This window comes from Oratosquilla oratoria, chromosome 26, assembly GCF_046742065.1.
Source record: "Oratosquilla oratoria isolate Oo_2021 chromosome 26, ASM4674206v1, whole genome shotgun sequence".
Taxonomy (NCBI): domain Eukaryota; kingdom Metazoa; phylum Arthropoda; class Malacostraca; order Stomatopoda; family Squillidae; genus Oratosquilla; species Oratosquilla oratoria.
Window position 1 is genome coordinate 56,629,791 of NC_134802.1, and position 5,000 is coordinate 56,634,790.

Genomic DNA, 5,000 nt, shown 5'->3' on the forward strand with positions numbered 1-5,000 from the left:
AGGTGGCGGACCAGGGAGTTGGACGTTCTGTGTGCTTTTAAATCATTCCTATGTTCGTTTATCCTCTTCTCGATTATATATATATATATATATATATATATATATATATTATATATTATATATATATTTTTTCTTTCTTTTTTTTCTTCTTTTTTCTTTTTTTTTCTAAGGGGAACGAAACATACAAGAGAAACGTGATTTAGTTCTGGGGAAGTTAATTAACAAATTAATTAATCAATTAATTTCTTTTTCTTTCCAGGACGGCCTATCCGACAGCACCGTACTCGACTCCCCAACCTGCAGCACCTCCGACACTAACAACAGCCAAGGCGGGAGGGTACTTGAAGAAGTGGAAGAGGGAGGAGGAGGAGGAGGAGGAGGAGGAGGAGGAGGAGGAGGAGGAGGAGGAGGAATGGGAAGAGGAGGAGCGGGAAGAGGAAGTCGGGGAGGGAGAGGAGGGAGTGTGAGAAGACGAGGAGGAAGAGGAAGGGGAGGAGGAGGAGGAGGAGGAGGAGGAGGAGGAGGAGGACGAGGACGACTGGAAGACCTCGATCTCAGCGCTTTGTCCGAGGAGGAGCGAGCTCAAATCCTCTCAGTCCTCGACAGGGACGAGAAACTCCGCGAGCAGGGTCTTCATAATTTACGGTAAGTACGCCTTTCCCCCTCTTCCTCCCCCTTCCTCTCCCTCCTCCACCTTCCTCCCTTTCCTCCTCCCCCTCCCCCTCCTCCTTTACCTCCCCCTCCACCACCAAACCCCCCTCCTCCCCTTCCTCCTCCACCATCCCTCTCCTCCTCTTTTTTCCCTTCCCCCTCCTCCTCCCCTTTCCCTCCCCATCTTCCTCCTCCTCCTCCTCCTCCTCCCCTTCCTCCTCCTCCTCCCCTCCAATTCCCCACCCCATCACCTTCCTCCTTCCCCTCCTCCTCCCCTCTTCCTCCTCCTCCTCTTCCCCCTCCCCTTTTCACTCCCCTCCTCCTCCCTTTCCTCCCCCTCCCCTTTTCACTCCCCCTCTTCCTCCCCTTCCCCCTTTCCCTCCCCCTCTTCCCCTCGATCTCCCCCTCCCCCTCACCCTCCCCCTCCCCCTCACCCTCACCCTCTGACTTCCCTTCATCCTCCACCTCCCCCTCCCCCTCCACCTTCCGCCCCCGCCACCTTCACATCCATCTTCCCCTCCCCTCCTCCTCCTCCTTCTCCTCCCCCTCCGCCTCCACCTCCTCCACTTCCATCTCCACCTCCCTCTCCCCTCTCTCTCCCCTCCCACCTTCCCTCCACCTACCCGTCCATTCATCCCTCCTCCTACCCCTTTCCCTTCCCCCTTTATAGTTGTAGTTGTATTTATAGTTATATTATAGCTACTGTTAAGTAATAATATAGTTATAATTACTATACATTATTATGATTATAGAAGAAATTAAGATAATGTGAATGAATTCATTCCTTTCAGTGTACTAATGTAACACATAAATGTACACATGTAACTTTACAATGAACTATTGTAACACATCACTGTACACGAGAGCGGCTGGAGATAGAAGCGCTGGTGTAGCAGAGTCTCTAAAGACTACAATTGCGATAATAATAAGACCGAAAAATCTAATAATAATAAAAAAACGTTCAAATGTTATTACGTGGGTTGATAGGTTTCGGGATCGGGTGAAACTGAGCAGTTTGAGGCTTCAGCTCGTAACCTCGGTGGGCTGGAATGGTTATTTATACACATAAACACAGGCGCGCGCACACACACACACACACACACACACACACACACACACACACACACACACACACACACACACACACACGCACGCACGCACACACACATACACATACTCACATACGCGCTCATACATACACACACTCGCACGCACACACACACACACCTCGTAGCGCTGTGGTTAGAATTCTGGCCTACCACAACGGTGGTCCGGGTTCGAATCCTACCCAGGGCTGAAATAATTTCAGTATCGCTTTGCTGCGGGTTGTTACTCCAGTTCTCGTGGGCGGGGAGTTGGGTGTGTGTGTGCGTGTAAAGTCACAGTATTACCCATAGATCGGTCATACGAGCTCTGAGCTCTCATCCGGGAGGTTAATAACTGTCGATGACGTGTCCAACACGGGATCCAAGACCATGGTGAATCACATACACGGACACACACACACATAATAAATATGAGTATGAATACATACATACATATGTTTGTATATTACGCCAACAAGTTTACCTGTAGACAGATTTCATCGAAGAAAATAGCAGTAGATGCATTGATGATCTAAATGTCAGAGTTTTAGAACTCTAGGTTGAAAAATAGAAAAAATCACACTTTAGCAAAAATTTGAGGTCAAGATTTGAGGTTTCAAAATTGAATATATATGCATACATACATACATATATATATATATATATATATATGAGAAAAATGAAATATATATATATATACACACACACACACACACATATATATATATATATATATATATATATATATATATATATATATATATATGTATGTATGTATGTATGTATATAAACTTTTTTCCCACAGTCGGAAAAAGAAGACACTAATGTCGAATGTTCTGTATATATCGATCACTAACTGTGACCCTCTTCAGCAGAATGAATACATAGTGGAAGGCATATGCTTATATACAAAGGTGTGAGGTGGGAGAAGGAACAAGCTCAGGTAACGTGACCGATGCTCCGCAGGTCGCCTGGAGTTTTGTGACCTTGGAGTATATGAGGTAGAACTTGGCTGACTGTTGAGGTGGTAATGCAGTCAGGTGACATCTGACCATTTGATATATTGAAATTAGGGAGATATTTAATCAGGGAAGACTCTATTATTTTCCTTTTGAAGCTACATGTTGATTTAAAATGATTTCAGCATCATCCCAATGCATGCGGTGATCTTTATTGGCTATGTGCTGAAATACTGCGGAACTTTGTTGACCATATTTTACAGAATTCAGTGATCACCTGACTGCATTACCACCTCAGCAGTCAGCCAAGTTCTACCTCATATACTCCAAGGTCACAAAACTCCAGGCGACCTGCGGAGCATCGGTCACGTTACCTGAGCTTGTTCCTTCTCCCACCTCACACCTTTGGGTTGAAATAATTTCAGTATCGCTGCGCTTCGAGTCACTACTCCAACTCTCTTGGGCGGGGAGTTGTGTGTGTGTAAAGTCACAGCATTATCCATAGATCGGTCATACGAGCTCTGAGCTCTCTTCCGGGAGGGAAATAGCTGTCGATCACAAGTCCAGCACGTGATCCAAAAGACCAAGGTGAATACACACACACACACACACACACACACACACACACACACACACACACACACACACACACACACACACACACACACACACACGTCACAGGTGGTTGGCGCCAAATGATTTTATTCAGCTGAGGGGATGCCTTGGCATCGAACGCTCCATGGGCTCTCTGGATAGCCCTCAGTCCAGAGATCAGTTTGCGGATGTAAAGCCCATTTTCTGAAGAATAAGCCCTTCTCACGGAGTAATAGCCCAATTATCCGTTCTCGAGCCCGAATTAGCCCATTTCGTGGACTAAAAGTCCGAGTATCAGTATTGAGCCCAAATTAGCCCGCTTGTAAGCCCATTTCGTTTTAGCCCTTGTATCAGTGTTTGAGCACGTTTTTAAGCCCATTCGGTAGAAGCCCATGTATCAATGTTTGAGCCCATTTATAAGCCCATTTCGTAGGAGCCCAATTATCAGCGTTTGAGCCCGTTTTTTGAAGTCCATTTCATAGTAGCCCATGTATCAGTGTTTGAGCCCGTTTTTAAGCCCATTCGGTAGAGGCCCATGTATCAGTGTTTGAGCCCATTTATAAGCCCATTTCGTAGGAGCCCAATTATCAGTGTTTGAGCCCGTTTTTGAAGCCCATTTCGTAGGAGCCTATGTATCAGCGTTTGAGCCCATTTGTAAGCCCTTTTTGTATAAGCCCAATTATCATCGTTTGAGCCCGTTTTTGAAGACCATTTCGTAGTAGCCTATGTACCAGCCTTTGAGCCCATTTGTAAGCCCTTTTCGTATAAGCCCAATTATCATCGTTTGATCCCGTTTTTGAAGACCATTTCGTAGTAGCCCATGTGTCAGTGTTTGGGCCTATTTGTAAGATCATTTCGTAGGAGCCCAGTTATAAGTGTTTGAGCCCGTTTTAGAAGCCTATTTCGTAGGAGTCCATGTGTCTTCGTTTGAGCCCGATGTAGCCCATTGTGGAATAAGAGAGAAGTCCCTGAGGAGGACTTAGGCGGAGGGATGCCCAGTCCCGAACCGCGGCCTCGGCTGGAAGCGCCCCCGCCCATCTAGGGACGCTTCCGACTTCCTCTTCTCTTCCTGGGTCGTCTCCTGCGACGACGGAGTCTCTGTGGTGGGACTCGTTGCCTCCACGGCGGCGTCGCGTCGATCGCCCGCCGGAGGAAAGACGCGACCTTCGCGATCTCGAAACTGACTCAGCCCGAAGGTCCTGTGGGTCTGGACCAGACGGGCGAGCTCCCACGTGGGTGAGATCGGCAGCCCAGATGGTCGCTCCTGATGTGGCGGTGGAGGGTGTAGTGGTGATAGACGTCCTCCTCGTCGTCCTCGTAGTCGTCGTTGTAGTAGTAAGTAGTAGTCGTACTACTGGTGGTCGTAGTAGCTGGTAGTAGCGGCTGTTTGCTGTTCCGTATGTTGTTGTCGTTGTTGCGCCTGTCGTTTGCTCTTGTTTCTGTTCTTTTTGTGATTGTTTTTGTTGTCCTTCGATCGCCTTTGCTCTTGTTGATGGGCTTGTTGTTGTGCCCACTGTTAACACACACACACACACACACACACTTACATGTACACATACATACTTACATACATATAATTAACACACAAATGTGAAAAATATGTACAGTTGACGGACAACGTATAAATATGGCGCTCACTTATGTGTTAATTATATGAAAAATACTTTGCATAACCACTTTTTTTTTTACTGATTCTAATAGCCATTTTCTC

General features: G+C 46.7%; 1 protein-coding gene and 1 long non-coding RNA gene across 2 annotated transcripts in view; both read left to right on the top strand.

Annotated features, from left to right (window-relative positions):
- LOC143039235 (uncharacterized) overlaps positions 1 to 404 on the top strand; it is a 37,803-nt gene extending 37,399 nt beyond the window's left edge. Inside the window, exon 3 of the long non-coding RNA XR_012967630.1 lies at positions 260 to 404. This is a non-coding gene — a long non-coding RNA (uncharacterized LOC143039235). The remainder of the gene's footprint in view (positions 1 to 259) is intronic.
- Positions 405 to 496: 92 nt separating this feature from the next.
- Positions 497 to 5,000, top strand: part of LOC143039623 (uncharacterized) — a 485,892-nt gene continuing 481,388 nt past the window's right edge. Inside the window, exon 1 of the mRNA XM_076209893.1 lies at positions 497 to 645. The gene's annotated coding sequence lies outside the window, so the exon portion shown is untranslated. The remainder of the gene's footprint in view (positions 646 to 5,000) is intronic.